This window comes from Akebia trifoliata, chromosome 2, assembly GCF_017979445.1.
Source record: "Akebia trifoliata isolate Shusen 1 chromosome 2, ASM1797944v1, whole genome shotgun sequence".
In the NCBI taxonomy this organism is placed as follows: Eukaryota; Viridiplantae; Streptophyta; class Magnoliopsida; order Ranunculales; family Lardizabalaceae; genus Akebia; species Akebia trifoliata.
In genome coordinates, this window is record NC_141376.1 from 21,888,972 (window position 1) to 21,909,546 (window position 20,575).

Consider the following 20,575-nt stretch of genomic DNA (forward strand, 5'->3'; position numbering starts at 1 on the left):
TTTATAGATTTTTTAAGAAGAATTAAAAGGTGACTAGGTCTCCTTTTAGATAAGGTGAATTAGGGTTTTGACTTAAGTCTTGTTTGATTGACTAGGTTTCTTTAGATTAGAGTTTTGACTTAAGTCTTATGAGATTGACTTGGTTTATTTAGATTATGGTTTTGACTTAAGTCTTATGAGATTGACTTGGTTTAGATTTTTAAATTAATTTTATTAATGTTTTACGTTGATTAATATTTTATTTATTAATTTTGAAATTAAATTTTTTTAAAATTAGAAAATTAACGTTTTGCCCCCGAAGAGAACTTTTGCGTTTCAAGTCGGTTTTCGATGATCTAGAATGCTTTGGAATCGATTTTTCATAAGGAATTCAATGAGATTATTGGTTTGTGTCACTTATGAAATTTATTGGCACGAAATGATTATCAACCCTTATGAAGGGCATTTTCGTAAATTTGTCAAATTTGGTGAAAATTGGCGAAATGGTTTATTTGATTTCATTTTATTGTTTTATGTATTCGAATGGGTTTTTCTAAGTGTAAGGGGGCTCTAAGGATATTTTGATATTAGGGGTATTTTGATAATTTGGTTATTTTTTAGTGATTTTTATCGTAAAGCTTCTTTTTATTTGTAAAATGATGATTTCTATGTTTTTGGGGTTATATTTTCCTAGCGTAGCGTGATTTCTATAGTTTTGTTAGTTTGAGATACTTCATCTGAATTTTTGAAACAAATCTAGTAACAAAATACAGCATTAAAATAATCATCCCTCATTGGAAACCGTCGCGATCGGGTTGACGAGTTGATTAATCAGGTGAATACAAAAATGGGGTGCTACATTATGTTGCTAACATGAGTAGGAAATTTCCAAAATTAGGTAAAATGTTTTGTGATGGTTATAGTAACTTCTTAGTAAAATTTTCATACTATTTTGGTGCTATGCAAGTTTAAATTTTTGGAATGGTTTTACTATTGAAACCACATAGATTTTTGGGTTGTTCGATGCCCAAAATCAGATTGCTTTTGGAGATTGCGTGGTATCCACAAACCGATTCTTGAGACTTAATGTGGGGATTGTCTTCCACAAAGCTAGATTGCATGGTTGTTTTAGATATCATGAAACCCTTAGTCTTTTGGATGTGGTTGACATTATGAAATTCATTTTAAGTCTCTTCTGATACCACTGGAACCCACTCTCACGGATCATGTTCATCCCTCTTATGGATAAGGGGTCAGAAGATTTTATTGGGTAGTACCTATAATTTGGCAAATATTGATTCATGCTGCCATTTCTAAATTTGTCCATCGAGACATCTAGGTTTAAGACTCAAACGAAACATTTGACACCAAAACATTGATGTCTTGGATTACTTTTCTCTACTTTGTGGCTTCTTTACCCTAATTGTTTCTCACGTTCTTTTTTACTTGAGGTCTATGCTAGAACCTAGAAATAAGGTGGAAATCAACTATGTTGAGTATCCAAACAACCCAATTGAAATTCATTAGGAATTTCCTTCAAATTCCAGGTATAACCAGACAAGAAAACTTCCAATGTCAAGAATTAGAATTTTCATGCCAAAGTTCTAGAATTCCAATTGCGTGTCCGCTTCCAAGAGGACACTCATTAGCATCTTATTTTACAGGGGAAGAGAACATATAAAAGGAAAGTACATCGCAGACCACAGTTTACTTAGTAGCATACCCAAAATCCAATCCTTCGACTTATACAATAAAAGTTTCTAACTTTTTTATTACTATAGTACTGAAATGGAAAATGAAGCATGCAAGAGGGTAGCAACTATACGGGTAAGGCTTGGTTTCTTTCCTTTTTTTTATAGGTTTGGACATTTATATTTATTTGTTTCTTTGTTTCTGTTGTTTGGTCCAATTTTATTTTTGAGAGTATCACTTCTTTGTTGGGAATTCAATTTGATGGACTCCATAGTGTGTGTTTTTATTTTAATTTTTCATTGCTATTTGTAGTTGTTTTAACTAATAAACACCTCTTTGGGTTTATGTTTTCTATTTTCTACTATGTAACAATGACATAAAAATGTTTTGGCTTCAATAAAGCTCACTACAAACAAGTTTGTGCTTATTGTTTGGTGCAACCATATTTATTCTTTCCTTAGTACTTTTTTGGTCCATCTACTTTAGGTTATTTGTTTAAATTGCGATTCAGCTTAAGTTTAAGTTATGATTCAACCAAGTAGACTCAAGGGTTGCTCTTACTGCACTTACCCTTCTTTATCTTCAAGCTTTGGAATAATGTCTCCAATTGAAGCTATGAAACTTGAATCTTTAAGCTGGTTCTCTTTCATTTATACACCTAAGAACAAACAAAGTTTATGGATTGTAGAAGATAATCTTTGTACCATATTGAAGAAGAAACTAAGTTGAGTGTACTAATGAAGTTTTTCTAAGAGGAACCTATTTTGTTTTTTGAAGTACTTGAAAACTTGTGGATGCATTTTATTCTATGACTGTAGGTTCTCTACTTGGTTGTGATGGAGAAACCTATTTCCCTTTAGACCCAAGCATATTTGGGTTTAAAAAGTGAAGGTTAGATAGTTCAATAATTTCAATTTCTAGCATCTAAGGCATTTTTTAAATGCTTATAAATCAATTTTTATGCTTATACTGTGAGATACACTTGGGTGAAGGATTGCTGGCTTTGGTTAAAGGAAGGAAAGAACGTGATAAAGAAATTTCTTCTTTTATGGTTTCCAGATGAGTAGAACTGATGTTATTGGCAGTAGAAGGAGGAGGTCTTTCCTCGTCTTCAGCTACAGGGTATAGCAAAGGCCTGACTGTTCTTATAACAGGTATTCTATTCAAATTGTTGCTTAGCTCGACTACAATTTGGTTTGAAGGACTCTTTAATAAGGATTTGTTTTATGAATAATTTTTTTTATTAACGGGGGCAGTCAAGGTGACCTAAAACCCCAAAGAAGAACAAAGCAAGCAAAAAAACGGAAACAAACAAACAGCTCCACATAGTTATGAACTATCCATACGGGGCTATAACTTAAATTATCCCCACCTAACTGCATTGTGTTGTATCAGAGCTATAACTTAAATTATGAAGAATATTTCTTTGTTGTTTGATGATCATGAAAGTCATGATGTTGCTTTTGTGTCTCTTTTCTGTTTTTTTTTTTCCTTTTAGCCTATTTGTCTCTCTAGAAGTTCGAAATTGAACTCTTGGTCTTTTGTTCTTGTATTGTAGTGATTTGGGAATTTTCAGGCTGCGTGCCTTTTTGTTCATTGGAATTTGAATAGTTCATTTCTTCATGCCATTCTTATTACGATTGATGACTCGTCCTAGTTGCACTCTAAGCAAGTATCTTACAGCTTGAGAGCAAAAACCAGATGAAAATAGATTTCACTTAACAAGGTAGCTCGCAAATTTGCAATCTAATTTGTAGGTCCCCAAGTCTAGAGTTGTTAGCGTCAAGAGGAAGTTCAAGTTGCAATGGTTAAATAAAGTTGGAGTTTTCTACTAAAGAGTGGGAGTAAGTATTTTTTTCTATCCAAATTGGTTCGTAGGGTTTAGACCCATAGCTTGATTTGACAGGACTTAGTTGACTAATTGCTACATATTAAATGTGTTTGAAGCTTTCTCATCTACGAAATCGATCCAAACTCTCTTTCATGAGTAGGTATGTCAATGGGTTGGGATATCATTGGGATTTTAAGCTCATAATAGGTATGTGAATGGGTTGGGAGGATAGATGGACTTTTAAACCCAGTTTGCTATGTTTTCAGATGCATAACATAATTTTCTATGCAAATTTTTATTCTGGTTCCAACATGTAATAAATATCATGATGAATCCTTACTCTCATCAAGCAACTTGAATAGAGTTTTGGGCTAGGAAAAATGAAGAAAATAGATTGCTTATTTTAGTCTCACATTCTAACATGAAAAAAATCAATGGACTCGTGGGGATACAAAATGATTTTTGCAATTGAGGTCAAGTGCTTTAGAACATCTCTTAGTCTGTTTCCTTTATTGAAATTTATACATGTCATAATTCATGTATTATTAATTCACTTTACCTTCTCTTGTTTAGGCCATTGTTGAATTCATCACATCACTAAATAATCGAAGCTTACAATGTTTTACCTATTAATTTTTTGGACAGGTTGTTGCTGAAGTGGACGTAATTGGATTTGGCCTTGAAAGGGATGCTTTCACCTCACTAATGAACGAGGCAGCCAAAAACTTCATTATTCAGTTCTTAATGTTATTAGTGTGAGGGTTTGTAGGACTAATTCTTGGTTGTATCTGATCATATGGATGGGCAATCCATTTTCCCAAGGTTAGATGGGATATTTGTTGCTTACATCCTTCTTTCCAGAAAAGTCCACATCTTACGTACTTTATAAGGTTAAATGGATTGCATATATTTATTTACACTATGGAGTTGTGCTTATTCTATTGATTGGCATGCTAAAACTTTTTTTGATGATTTTCCAATCATCTTTTAATGTAGATGGATCCATTGAATTGAGTACTCAAAAAGCTTGAATGTTCCAATACTGGAGGCACAAAATCAACAAAACAATCTAATGAGTTTCTTCGAAAGGTAAGGAAGCCAAGCACATAAATGCCATAAGACCCAAACTAATTTTCCTAAGATTTCATTGCATAGTCAAGTATTATAACTACTGATTGTACAGACAAAGAAATGACCTCCATATGGTTCTGAATACAGAGGAGGATCAGATTGCCCATAGAATATAAGATGGCGTTTTACCAAAATAAGTATTATAACTACTGATTGTACAAACAAAGAAACGACCTCCCCATTGAGAAAACTTTGTGCTTTGCTATTTATGTTGATGTTCCTCTTACATGGTGATAGGTGATTTGGTGGTATGCTCAAGCAAAGGAGGCAAATGCATTTTGGCCTATTTTTCTTGCTACAATTTTGACACTATGTAATTCTTGGGCTACGGTGGTAGCAAGAAAGCTGTCAAATTCAGCAATAATGATGAGGCATACTCTATCATCCAAAATAAGTAAGGTTTGACATGTAGCATATAATTATATTTGTTAAGGTTTACACACACTTCACATTCCAGCAATTAATTTTAGTTGTGATTGAGGATAAAATTTTGACTAAGACATTATCCCATAGATTACACTTGAACCTACTACATATCTTACATAGTTTATATGATTCTTATAGATGAAAATCTTTGCTTGGTACATCTTGGAATGTCTTCTTCAAAGTTTCATATGTAGACTTTCTTTTGGTAGGTTCCACAACAAGTGGACTCCTACATGAAGATCCTGGTGGATTCCTTCTTGAAGGTCTAGTTGAGTGTACTTGGGCATGGAGGAAGATCCTAAAGATAGAGAGAGAGGGGGAAATTGTTTAAGATTATTATTTTTAAATTATTCCCCCCAACACTCAAATTTCTTAATTTTTTTTTTATATTTGTATTTTTTGGGGTTTAAGATTTTAAATGAGCATAATCATAATTGTACACATAATCATAATTGTAAACTACTGTTTAAATTGTTTGATTGAGTGTTCTAAGGTTTTGTAACGATTAATAATAATTAGACCCAAACCACTGTAATAACTGAATGGTAGTTGTAGACACCCCATTATTGCATCTGCCTAATTCGACAATTCGTCACCCGATTTTGGTGGATTCCTAATGATGAATATAAAAGAACTTGAAGGCTTGTGAGTACTGCTTGATTCGTTCCGTTTCTAGTTTTTTCATCCCCCTACTCGTCACTACTCGACCTAGAAATTTACGCACGCTTAGGATCGCTACATCTTACACCTGACTTAGCAATCACGTACGCATAGGTTCGTTACACAATTCGATAACTTAGAGACCTCGTTACGCTAGAAAAATGTAACTTTAGAACTTAGAATACTCACACAGTGACTGAAAGAAACCTTACGATAAAATTTAAAAAAATCCGTTAAAAAATCATCAAAATGACGAAAATACCCTTCATAAATTTCAGATCTCCGAAAAGTCTCGAAAGTACCTCCATTGCACTTAGAATGTGATTTCGAGTCTAACGGGACCCAAATCGATGAAAACAGAGAAATTTATAAAAATTTGTAAAAAATCAACAAAATGACGAAAATACCCCTCATGAATTTTGGATGTCCGAAAAGTCTCGAAAGTATCTCCATTGCACTCAGAACGTGATTTCGAGTCTAACGGGATCCAAATCGATGAAAACAGAGAAATTCAAGAAAAATCGTCAAAAATCGTAAAAATGACCAAAACGCCCCTTAACATCTAACTCTAACATAGAGACCTTGATCCCTAGGAAAATTAAATTCAAAGAAAAAAAATTAAACCAAAATAAAATTCAAATTGAAAATTAAACTAAAATAAAAAATTTAAAATTAATCGTAAAATCAAATTAAATTTCAATACAAAATAAAAATTACATTTTCAAGAAACCGATTAAAATACAAAATCAAAATCAAAATCAAATTGAAAATCAAGTTAAAAATCACTCAACCAATTAAAATGCAAAATTAAATTAAAATTTTAAATCAATCAACCAAATCAACTAACTAAAAATGTAATTAACAAATTAAAATCCATTCGATCACATTTAAATCGAAATCCAATCAACCGACCAATTAAAAATTAAAATCAATTTAAATTTCAAATTAAAACGCAAATTAATTAACCCGTTCAACATTTAAATTTCAAATTAAACTCAAAGTAAACAATTATCGAACCAAATTGGAATTAAACCAACCTAAATCGGAATCCAAAAAATTGATAAATCTAAAATTCAAACTCAAATAAACTCATCAACCAATCACAACTCAACAGTAGTAAATTACCGTAGTATGAGTAGCGTGAGATCCCCCTCTCTCATTTTTTTTAATAAAAATAAATAAAAAATAAAAAATAAAAACAACCCACGTTTTTCTCCTCTTCTTCTCTAACGCACTCGTCCTCAACCCACTTCTTCTTCTCCAATGAGCTCAACCCTCTCTCCCTCTTTCTTCCCCACTTCTTCTCCAACTCTCTCCATCACTCTCCACTCCATAACCACCCACTCTCCTAACAACTTCCATCTTTCCCTCTCTTAACTATAAAAAAACAGCAGCCATTGAAGAAAGGGAGGGCCATCATCTTTTTCTCCCTTAGCATTCTTTCTCAAACGCCAACCCTCCACGTTAGGAAACAAACTCAAGCTGATCCCTCTCTCTCTTACATCTCTCTCAATTTCTCCACGTCTCTCTCTCTCTCTATCTATAAAAAAAGAGAAAAGAAAAAAACGTTTTTTTTTTGGGCTGCCTCCATTAAAAAAACAGCACATCTTTTTCTTCAAAAAAAAAACTGCACACTTTCCTTCTCCAAAAAAAAAAATAGCAACTTCATCTCCCTCATCTCTCTGATTTCTCTCTCTCATTGTTTATGGTACAACTACCATAAAACAACAAACATTAAAAAAAATAGAGACGTTTTTTTTTTCTTGGCTGTTAGAGGAGAAAAAGAAAAACAAGCAACCACTTTTCAAAGAGACAAAAACGTTTTCTTTTGTTGCCATATAAAAGAAAAAAAACTTGCTATAGCTCTCTCTCCATTCTCATCTCCTTCATAGCTGCTGCAATTTTTTATCTCCATCATCATTTCTTTTTTGTTGCCATTGAATCTTTGCTGCCCAACCTCTCCTAGCCATAACCTTGCTTCCCTAACTCTCTACTTCATTGCAATTTCTCCCTATTCTTTGAAAAATCCCCGAGATACGTAGATCGGACCCCTAATCCGCTATTTAGCGGGACGACCGTGGGGTCGAGGCGATTTCAGTGGCGACTCCACTGGGGATTCTAGGGTCAAACTTGACCTGATCCAAGACTATCCTTAGGTTGACTTTTTCCTCAAGTCAACCCAGTTGACTCAATGAGACTATTATACTAGGCTAGATTTGGTCCTTTCTTTCATTGGCATATGATTAGATATATTCAATTATTTATCTCTATTGATTGGTTTGATGATTGGATGTATTTGATTTGTATGGTTGGATATTTGTGAAAAACGCCCCGCGCGCACTTTGTCCCTTTGCACACACTCACGAGCATGCATACGCATATTTGCATCATGTTATGTCCTTATAAATCCAGTAGCCGGATCTAAGCTAACCTGGTCCTTCGGGACACGGGGGACGCCCGTGAACGCTACAACTTCACTACAGTACCTTCGGGTATATCAAACTGGAACACCATGTACTACTTGACCAAGTAAAACTGGAATAGTATATTGGTGTTTCGGGTTGAAGTGACCTAAGCTTTGTCCTAACCTAGCCTCAATCATATAGAAAGCCTAGAACTTAGGTGCGATCCTATTAGGCCACGACTCGAATCGACCATAAGTGCTCCCGGGTTGCCTTTCTTTAATCTAACCAAAAGGTAAGTGGGTGGATCGGTCCACACCGCTCAAATTGAACCCGCAATACCGGTCCAACCCAATAACATAACTATGAGACATACCGATCAATGTCTATTTAAACCAGTTAGCCCAATTGGTAAATAGATTTCATGGATCAAAACATGGATTGATTGGACTAATTCGCTTAAAAATAGTAGATGAAGTGATTCAAGTAGAATATTCAGATCTATTGAGTCGAATCGGCCCAAACTCAAATGGGTACACAGTCCCATTAATTTTTATTGGCCAATTTAATTTAATGGACTAAATATTTTATAATCAACAAGGTTGGGATTAGTAGAAAACATATTAAGGGTTGTATCGACTAGCACAACCTAGATCTTACTCTTGGAAGGTCGTACAATCCTTAATCATGGTTATATTTTCTAAGATTCCTGATCAATTGACAAATCAATTTCATACAACTTCTTGTTCAGAATGTGTCATTAGTTAAAGACTTTGAATCTAAGGGGTTAATCTACTAAATGTTATCAAAAGTGACCTTTAATTCTAATTGTTAAAACCTATCATCGGATCAGTAATAAATAATCCACCATTGATGGGGTTTCAGGATACTATTGTGCCTAAACTTAAGCGTCTGCCACCTAGTTGGAGTCAAGAGTCAGGTCGTTTGGAAAGAACATCAGCACCAAGTGAACCGTCAAAAATGACTTCTGAATCTGAACTCGTGGAAATTCGTAAGATCCTGGCAATCTTTGCAATGGATATGAACAACATAAAAAATAAGGTAGAAGTGCTAGAACAGATCTCTGAGTCAACAAGAGACCAGCTTGATGATCAAAGGGGCAAGGAACCAGAAGGTAGCACAGCTAAGAATCTAGATGAGGTTTATGAACTTGATGGAAATGAGGAGCATTTTAATGAGAATCCAATGTTGGTCAACAGAATGACTCAGTTGGAAACAGCCGTGAAAAATATAAAAGGAATTGACGAAATCGTAGCAGGAATAGAGGCTTTGAATCAAATTCCTAAGATCCGTCTGCCCGAAAAATTTGTAATGCCAGAAATGGAAAAATTCAATGGAGTAGGCTGCGCAAAAACGCATCTCAAGGTATATGTCACCAACATGCGCACAATGGGCCTTAGTGACGAACATATGACATTATTGTTCCAGCGTACTCTATCAGGATCAACGTTGCGATGGTTGATGTCCCAAGATTCAGTTGTAATTGGGACATGGGAAAATATGTCAAGGATGTTCTGGCACTAGTACAAGTACAGCACTGAAATCGAAACTTCTCGAAGGGATTTGGAATCCACTAAGTAGAAGAATGGGGAAACATTTACTGATTTTATTAGTCGCTGGAGGGCTAAGGCTGCACAGATGTGGGATAGACCATCAGAAAAGGAACAAGTGGCAATCATCTTGAAAAACCTCTCGCAGGGGTATGCTCAGCATTTAGTTGCCCAGTATCTCCCCACATTTGAATCCCTTTTACAAGCTGGAAGCCAACTTGAGGATGCTTTTGCCTCTGGGATCCTTTCCAACTCTTCTGTCAAAAAACCCTTCACTAATTCCAAACCCAACATCAATCATGCCTATATAGCCAATACTTCCACCACCCCAGTTCAACCCCCAGCTCGAACCAATAATCAGGCAAATTCAGGTAGAGCCCCCTCTCGACAGTTCACAAATCTAGGGATGACCCTCACTGTAGCCTTTCAAAAACTATTGAAAAAAGGGCTCCTCACCCCTCTCCAGCCTCGACCTCTACCAAACCCCCTACCAACTTCACATAACCCTAACGTCTTTTGCGAATTCCATCAAAGCCCTGGTCATCATACTGACCGTTGCATCTCTCTCCGCCACGCCATCCAAAATCTCATTGATGATAAAAAAAGTCATCATTCCTACCCCAACACAGCCAAATGTCACTACCAATCCACTACCTGCATATCAACCTCCGCCAATATTGAATATGGTCTCAAACACCCAACTACCATTCGACCCAGTTTCTCTCATCCACCCAATCTACGCCAAACCACTTAGTTATCCTCTTGTTGGAATAACTTTCAATGATGAGGTCTATGCCACAAGCCATGAGCCATTTGATTTAACTGAAGATGAATCATATTGTCTATCCCCACCTCGCTACGATAGCTCATCATATACCAGCCACCTCTTGGCACAAATGACCTCGAAAATCCCATTCTCTGTAACAGATGAAGATCTTTACCTATTAGCCGAAGAAGACGGAGCATCTGAAGAATTCGAAGGAGCAGATGATTGGCAGACAACTGTGGATTCACTCAATATTGCTCAGATGTTTCTCGAAGAAAGAAACGTGTCAGTCTTGTCAGTCAAAAATGGTGCTCAAAACCCACAGTCTGTAATCAAACCCGCAGTCGGGTCCCTTTCCAATTATCATGTAATGAGTCCTTTATTGTATGTCGAGTCTGGTCATGATGAGTCTGTCGGGTCTGTAGTAAGTCCTGTCACCCCATCTATCTTTAATGAAATAGAAGAAGTTTCTGATTACCCCGAGTGCAATAATGATTTAACTGATAATCTGACTTTGAATTATGAATCTTCTGATGAAGAAACTCCTATCGAATTAATTAAACAACTTGAACAAGAGGATGAACGTCGGGCTCAACCTGTAATGGAAAAAATAGAATTAGTCAATCTCGGGACTAAAGATATTCCTCAAGAGATTCAAATTGGAGTCACCTTATCTCCTGAGGAACGCGAAGGGATAGTGGATTTGCTCAGAAAGTTCAAGGACGTATTTGCGTGGTCGTATGAGGACATGCCAGGAGTAAGTATAGATATCGTCCAACATCAGATTCCATTGCATCCAGATGCTCGGCCAGTAAAGCAGAAACTCCGACGTATGAAGGCAGAATGGACTTTGAAAATTAAGGAAGAGGTCACTAAGCAGATCAATGTTGGATTCTTGGAAGTGGTAGAGTACCTAGAATGGATTGCTAATGTAGTCCCAGTTCCCAAAAAAGATGGGAAAGTGAGAATGTGCGTGGACTTAAGAGATTTAAATAAAGCCAGTCCAAAAGATAGTTTTCCGTTGCCTCACATAGATGTATTGGTTGATAATACAGCAGGGCACGCCATGCTTTCGTTTATGGATGGGTTTTCGGGGTACAACCAGATAAAGATGGCCCCTCGCGACATGCAAAAGACATCATTCATCACGCAATGGGGAACATTTTGCTACAAAGTCATGCCTTTCGGTTTGAAGAACGCTGGGACTACCTATCAGAGAGCAGCTACGACCTTATTGCATGACATGATACACAAAGAGGTCGAGGTCTATGTGGATGACATGATAGTGAAATCCAAAGAACGATCGGGACACGTCGCTGCATTAAAGAAGTTTCTTACAAGGATCCAAAAATACCAATTACGCCTTAACCCTCAAAAATGCGTATTCGGAGTGACTTCTGAAAAATTACTTGGATTCGTAATCAGTCAAAGGGGGATCGAAGTAGACCCTGGAAAAATCAAAGCTATACAAGAAATGGCACCTCCTAAGACTGAAAAATAGATTCGGGGGTTCTTAGGCAGAATTCAGTATGTCAGCAGATTTATCGCTCAGCTCACCAATGTGTGCGAACCTATATTCAAGCTTCTTAAGAAAAATGAGCCGACAGTATGGAATGAGCAATGCCAAAAAGCTTTCGACCAAGTTAAGGAGTATCTCTCAAATCCGCCCATTTTGGTTCCACCTACCCCTGGTGAACCTCTCCTCCTTTACTTGTCAGTCACGGAAGAAGCTATGGGATGCATGTTGGCACAGTACGACAATGACAATCACAAAGAGAGGGCCATCTACTATATCAACAAGAAGATGTTAGAATATGAACGAAAGTATTCAGCTCTCGAAAAGACTTGCCTAGCACTAGTATGGGCCACTCAAAGGCTTCGGCATTACATGTTCTCTCATTCAGTCATTCAGTTATCTCGGATGGACCCCCTAAAATATCTCTTCGAGAAGCCGGCATTGACAGGTAGAACTGCACGTTGGTTGTTGTTGTTATCAAAATTCGACATTACACATGTTACGCAAAAGTCTGTCAAGGGAAGGGCAATAGCAGAATACTTGGCTGATCACCTAGTGGCAGAATGAACAAGACCTATCGATCAATTCCCAGATGAAAATATCTTGAACCTTGAAGAAGAATTGCGAGATAGAGTATGGCGGTTATACTTTGATGAAGCTGCGAATCAGAACATGTACGAAATAGGGGCAGTCTTATTCTCTCCTGAAGGATGTCACATTCCGATTGCTATTAAGTTAGCTTTCTCCAATACTAATAATACAGCTGAATACAAAGCATGCATTGCCGGGCTCGAGGCTGCTTTGAATCTGGGTATCACAGAAATTGAAGTATTTGGAGATTCAGCCTTGGTTATACATCAGTCGTTGGAAGAATGGAAAACTAAGGATGTGAAATTGAAGCCCTATCACGAGTATCTGCTAAATTTAGTAAGGAAGTTCAAAGCCATCTTGTTCCAACATCTTTCAAAGGAAGAGAACAGATTCGTTGATGCTTTGGCTACTCTTTCTTCGATGATCTATTTGCCTTCAGGCATGGAACTAAGGCCTATCACAGTCGAAATCAAAGATAAACCTGCATATTGCCATCAGGTTGACATCGCTGCTTGACTCCCTGACGGAAAGCCATAGTACACTGACATCCAGAAAATATTAGAAAGACAAGAGTTTCCAGTTGAAGCGTCAAGGAAATAACGACAAACCCTACAGAGATTCGCATCCCAGTTCATCCTGTGCGTAGGAAACTTATATAAGAGGTCTTATGATGGAATTCATTTGTCATGTGTTGACGAAAATCAAGCTGAACGATTAATGGAAGAGTTGCATTCCGGAGACTGTGGACCACATATGAGTGGAAAGATGTTAGCCAAACGAATCATGAGACAGGGATATTATTGGCCAACAATGGAAACAGACTGTCATCACCTGGTCAAGACCTGCCATAAATGCCAAGTACATGCTAACCTCATACATGTACCTCCATCTCAATTAGTTGGTTTGACTTCGCCGTGGCCATTTTCTATTTGGGGTATCGACATAATTGGCAAAATCACACCTAAAGCATCGAATGGACATGAGTACATTCTCGTGGCTATTGATTGTTTTACAAAATGGGTGGAGGCCACTTCATATGCTGTTCTCACTGCAGCCAAAGTTGCCAAGTTCGTCCAAACTCATATTATCAGTCGATATGGGATACCTTCTAAATTGATCTCTGATAATGGGTCACATTTCAAAGTTGACTTTATTTCCCTGTGTTCAAAGTTCAAGATCCGACATCACAAATCATCACCCTACCGTCCCCAGACTAACGGAGCAGTTGAAGCAGCCAATAAGAATCTCAAGACAATCATCAGGAAGATGTGCCAATCGCATAGGGATTGGTCTGAAAAATTACCATTTGCGCTCTGGGCATACCGTACTTCGATACGATCTTCCACCGGAGCCACCCCTTATTCACTAGTGTATGGAATGGAAGCTGTCTTGCCAGTTGAAATGGAAATCCTGTCCCTCAGGATTCTAATGGAAAGTCAGTTATTCGAAATAGACTGGGTTTGTCACCGGTATGAAGAGTTGAACTTAATCGATGAAAAATGGCTTAAAGCATTGTACCACGTGCAAGCCTATCAAAGAAGAGTGGCTCGGGCATTTGATAAAAGGGTTAAAGTTCGCGACTTACAAGTTGGAGACCTCGTACTTAAAGAAAATCGAGCACCCATCTTCGATCCTAGAGGCAAATTCAAGCCCAATTGGGGAGGTCCTTTCATTGTCAAAGAGGTACTGCCTGGGAAAGCTGTCAAACTCCAAGATCACGATGGCATTGAATTACTAGAACCGACAAACCTTGACCAGATCAAGCGGTATTACATTTGAGGAGGCCATCTTCGGTTGAACCAATTTTCCTGTCATCCAATTAAATATCTCCTTTCTCAGCCCCTTGTAGCCATTTAAAAAAAACTTTCTTTTTTCTCAGCCCGTTCACCTAACCTAGGGGAGGGAAATGTTCGAACTACGTTTTGGTCTGATCCCAAAATTTTGGGGGTACGTAGGCAACCTGAGAAGTTACTTCAGGCCCGACCAGTTCAAAAAATAAAAAATATGTTCTCCCGTAAAGAAAAATTGTCAAAATGGGGAAGGAAAAGAAAACTATTTTAAAGGAATGCCACACAAGGGGCATTCGGGTTCTCGAGCCTTAAATCTCCTTTCTTTCTTAGCCTATTCCTAGGCCCACCTATGGAAGTCCTTCTAAGTACCGCATGAAAAGGTTGAGGAAAATAGTAAGCGTGATCAGACAGTAACTCCAGAACTTCAAAAAAAAAAAGAAAAAAGATAGCTTGCTAGATTGAAAACCCGAAAGGGTGGCTTAGGCAAAAATTAAGGCAAGCTCGCAAGGTTGAAAATCCAAAAGGACGGCCTTGGCAACAATCAGAGCAAAGAAAAAGAAAATTATAAGCTCGCTAGATCGAAAACCTGAAAAGGTGGTCTAGGCAAAAGTTAGAGCATGCTCGCTAGATTGAAAACCTGAATATGCAATCTAGGCAAAATATAGAGCAATCAAAAGAGAATCTCCATCGAGCCGAGAATCTGAAAAGACGAGCCGAGTTAGAGCATCAGAAATCTGAATGACCAAGCTTCAATATCCAATTTAAGTCAGACAAAGATTTAGAAGCCACATGTATCTTGTCTACGACTGATCTGGAAAAGTTTACTTTTCGAAGTGAACCAAAGGGGAAAGAACGTGATCTCCAAGATGAATCTCAAAAGTGAATGTTTGTTCCCAACAGATGAGCTTGACTCATAATCTTCAATAAAATCGAAATTAAAAGTGAATCCTTAATGCACTTGTGGTAATCTAAGACTTCTTATTTTCATATTTAGGGGCACCTCTCCTTTTGTTTGGAAGCGTATTTATTTTTCCCTTACATTAGGGGCATGTCATTTCAAAATATGTCCAATTATCCCTAGTGTAATGTCCTATCAAACTAAGGGCATTTTTTTTAAGCCTGATCAATTCCAGCCCCAAAGGATAAGGAAAATCTGAAATTAAAGTTTACCCTTTTGATAGCATTTTTTGAAAACCCCTGAGGTTCAAATGTTGACCTGACCATCTAAAAATATAAAAAAATGATTCCTGTGGAGTGAGATTTTTACTCCAGTATTTTGCTCATACCTGCCGAGATTCTTTCTCGGATTGCTCAGACACCGTCGAGGGTTTTCTCGGATTTTGCTCAGACCTACTCAGATTTTGCTCAGATATCGTCGAGGGTTTTCTCGGATTTTGCTCAGACACCGCCGAGGGTTTTCTCGAATTTTGCTCAGACACCGCCGAGGGTTTTCTCTGATTTTTCTCAGAGCTACTCAGATTTTGTTCAGACCCACCGAGATTCGTCTCGGATTTGCTCAGATACCGCCGAGGGTCATCTCGGATTTTACTCAGACCTACTCAGATTTTGCTCAGACCTGCCGAGATTCTTTCTCGGATTTGCTCAGATACCGCCGAGGGTCATCTCGGATTTTACTCAGACCTACTCAGATTTTGCTCAGACCCACCGAGATTCCTCTCGGATTTACTTAGATACCGCCGAGGGTCATCTCGGGTTTTACTCAGACCTACTCAGATTTTGCTCAGACCTGCAGAGATTCTTTCTCGGATTTACTCAGATATCGCCGAGGGTCATCTCTGATTTTACTCAGATCTACTTAGATTTTACTCAGACTTGAATTTTTAGATTTTACTCAGTTTTATTTGATTTTCTACAAAAACATGTCGCACGGATTTTATGTTGACCTTACACAGTTTGCAATTTTCTCAGCATGAATGTGTAGAATGGAGATGCGCATTTTCGAAATCATCACTACACAATGGCACACACGTGCTCCCACATTGCATTTGCATTAGTCAAGGAGAATTTTTTCAAAATTCAAGGATCTGACATTTTTCCAAGGAGAGGTTATTCTCAAGGATCTGGAAACTTTGACAAATTGTCGAATTAGGCTACAAAATGGACTGTCACTAGCTTTGGCATTCAGATGTCGCACTATCTACCACAATAGATTGGGCATCTAGTTTGCTTCCACCCTCTGCCAAAGAGGGGCATCTATAGACACCCCATTATTGCATCTGCCTAATTAGACAATTCGTCACCCGATTTTAGTGGATTCCTAATGATGAATATAAAAGAAATCGAAGGCTTGTGAGTACTGCTTGATTCGTTCCGTTTCTAGTGTTTTCATCCCCATATTCGTCACTACTCGACCTAGAAATTTACGCACGCTTAGGATCGCTACATCTTACACCTGACTTAGCAATCACGTACGCATAAGTTTGTTACACAATTCGATAACTTAGAGACCTCGTTACGCTAGAAAAATATAACTTTAGAACTTAGAAATACTCACACAGTGACTGAAAGAAACCTTACGATAAAATTTAAAAAAATCCGTTAAAAAATCATCAAAATGACGAAAATACCCTTCATAAATTTCAGATCTCTGAAAAGTCTCGAAAGTACCTCCATTGCACTTAGAATGTGATTTCGAGTCTAACGGGACCCAAATCGATGAAAACAGAGAAATTTATAAAAATTTGTAAAAAATCAACAAAATGACGAAAATACCCCTCATAAATTTTGGATGTCCGAAAAGTCTCAAAAGTACCTCCATTACACTCAGAACGTGATTTCGAGTCTAACGGGATCCAAATCGATGAAAACAGAGAAATTCAAGAAAAATCGTCAAAAATCGTAAAAATGACCAAAACGCCCATTAACATCTAACTCTAACATAGAGACCTTGATCCCTAGGAAAATAAAATTCAAATAAAAAAAATTAAACCAAAATAAAATTCAAATTGAAAATTAAACTAAAATCAAAATTTAAAATTAATCGTAAAATCAAATTAAATTTCAATACAAAATAAAAATTACATTTTCAAGAAACTGATTAAATTACAAAATCAAAATCAAAATCAAATTGAAAATCAAGTTAAAAATCACTCAACCAATTAAAATACAAAATTGAATTAAAATTTTAAATCAATCAACCAAATCGACTAACTAAAAATGTAATTAACAAATTAAAATCCATTCGATCACATTTAAATCGAAATCCAATCAACCGACCAATTAAAAATTAAAATCAATTTAAATTTCAAATTAAAACGCAAATTAATTAACCCGTTCAACATTTAAATTAAAAATTAAACTCAAAGTAAACAATTATCGAACCAAATTAGAATTAAATCAACCTAAATCGGAATCCAAAAAATTGATAAATCTAAAATTCAAACTCGAATAAACTCATCAACCAATCACAACTCAACAGTAGTAAATTACCGTAGTACGAGTAGCGTGAGATCCCCCTCTCTCATTTTTTTTAATAAAAATAAATAAAAAATAAAAAAATAAAAACAACCCACGTTTTTCTCCTCTTCTTCTCCAACGCACTCGTCCTCAACCCATTTCTTCTTCTCCAATGAGCTCAACCCTCTCTCCCTCTTTCTTCCCCACTTCTTCTCCAACTCTCTCCATCACTCTCCACTCCATAACCACCCACTCTCCTAACTACTTCCATCTTTCCCTCTCTTAACTATAAAAAAACATCAGCCATTGAAGAAAGGGAGGGCCATCATCTTTTTCTCCCTTAACATTCTTTCTCAAACCCCAACCCTCCACTTTAGGAAACAAACTCAAGCTGATCCCTCTCTCTCTTACATCTCTCTCAATTTCTCCACATCTCTCTCTCTCTCTCTCTCTCTCTCTCTCTCTCTCTCTATCTATCTATAAAAAAAGAGAAAAGAAAAAAACGTTTTTTTTTGGGCTTCCTCCATTAAAAAAACAGCACATCTTTTTTTTCAAAAAAAAAACTGCACACCTTCCTTCTCCAAAAAAAAAAATAGCAACTTCATCTCCCTCATCTCTTTGATTTCTCTGATTTCTCTCTCTCATTGTTTATGGTACAACTACCATAAAACAGCAAACATTAAAAAAAACAGAGACGTTTTTTTTTTCTTGGCTGTTAGAGGAGAAAAAGAAAAACAAGCAACCACTTTTCAAAGAGACAAAAACGTTTTCTTTTGTTGCCATATAAAAGAAAAAAAACTTGCTATAGCTCTCTCTCCATTCTCATCTCCTTCATAGCTGCTACAATTTTTTATCTCCATCATCATTTCTTTTTTGTTGCCATTGAATCTTTGATGCCCAACCTCTCCTAGCCATAACCTTGCTTCCCTAACTCTCTACTTCATTGCAATTTCTCCCTATTCTTTGAAAAATCCCCGAGATACGTAAATCGGACCCCTAATCCGTTATTTAGCGGGACGACCGCGGGGTCGAGGTGATTTCAGTTGTGTATTTTAATCTTTAACTAGGGTGTGACAAAAATTTAAGAAATTGTGGTGTGGTAAGTAAAAGTGGGGGGGTGCCAATAGCAGTTCATGAAAAAAAAATTCAAACATTCGCTAATGCATCTGGAAACAGTTGTGGCCCAATTTTCCCAGTTACAAATTTGGAATGGTTTTAAGCCATTCCCAATCACCAACATTTGAAACGGCTTCTAACCGTTTGAAATAATTTGTGACCTTCAATTGAAAATAGTACATAAGCCATTTTGTGCATGCTTAGGAATGGTTGAACACCATTCCTAATGTCCATTTTTTGGTGTAGTGACTCAAATCTCCTTCACCTCTCTTCTATAAAAGTAACCCCTCCCCATTTTTCAAACTCTCGACCAAATCCTAGATAAAAAAATCAAAAAAAGACAACAGAAAAAATAGATAGAAAGGAAGAGAGAAAGAGAAATAGAAGAAGGGGTCAGACCTCATCTGTTACGTGCATAGGAATGGGTCGAATACAGGAACAACATAGTTGAATCAGTTCATAGTTGATTCAGTCCATAGTCTAGGTATCAATGTATGTTAGAGCTTTGTGCTTAGTGGTAGGGAAGGTGGGTAGTTATTGAAGGTGGAGAAGAAGTATTAAAAACCTTCTTTGAATATTAAAAAGGATCATCTTGGATTCCAAAAAATCTTTCTTAAGGAGGTTGGTTACCCTCGAAGTAACCTGTAAATTCAGAATAGCTAAAAAGAAGTCTTCTAACATTGGTATTAGAACGGAAGATCCTATTATGGCAGAAGGAATAAGATATTCTGAGCTTGCTGAGGTAATTACATTGTTGAAGGTAACTACTAAAGTCCATGAGAAAATATTGCAAGAATTGGTACAATAGATGACAGTCATGGACTCGAAGATGGAGAATCCTTCTAATGGCTAGGGTAAGAAGGCAGGAGAAAGCTCAAATGGAAGGTCTATCGATAGTAATAATGGGGTGCCTTTTGGGGAATCTGATTGCACCATTCAAACTTGAACATAACGATTAGATTTTTCACGATTCAATGGAACCTATCCTACAGGTTGGTTGTATAGAGCAGAACAGTTCTTTGTTCACCAACAGACCCCTCCTTCTCAAAGTTACTCATGCTTCCTTCTATATGGAAGGAAAGACTCTTCAATGGTTCAGATGGATGGAAAGGTCAGGAGCAATTCCTAGTTGGGAAGATTTTGTAAACGCTCTATTGATGAGGTCAGTCCATCCCACTATGAGGATCCCACATCATTATAATCAAAGTTGTGTCAAACCGCTTTAGTTGAACACTATCAAACTCAGTTTGAGGAGTTAACAAATAGAACTGAAGGCCTTAATGAATCTTTCATGGTGAGTTGTTTATTGAGAGGGCTGAAGGAAGAAATTTGTCTGAGTGTTCAAATGTTAAAACCCACAACACTCATTGATGTTATCGGACTAGCTAACATGCAATAAGAAAAAGTCGTGATTCGTAAACGACATGTTTGATCGGACAATGCTAGAACCATTCCAACCAGTAGCTATGGAACTAATAATTTTTAGTCACCACTTATCAAAAGGCTGACACCAATCGAAATCAAGGAGAGGCGACTATGCTATAATTGTGGTGAAAAATTCTTTCCCAATCATAAATGCAAGGTGCAAAAACTCTTTCTCATGGAAGGTAATTGGCCTGAAGAAATTTTTCAAGAGGTGAAAGCTGTGAATGATGAAGATGATGCAGGACACGAAGAGCGGCTTGTT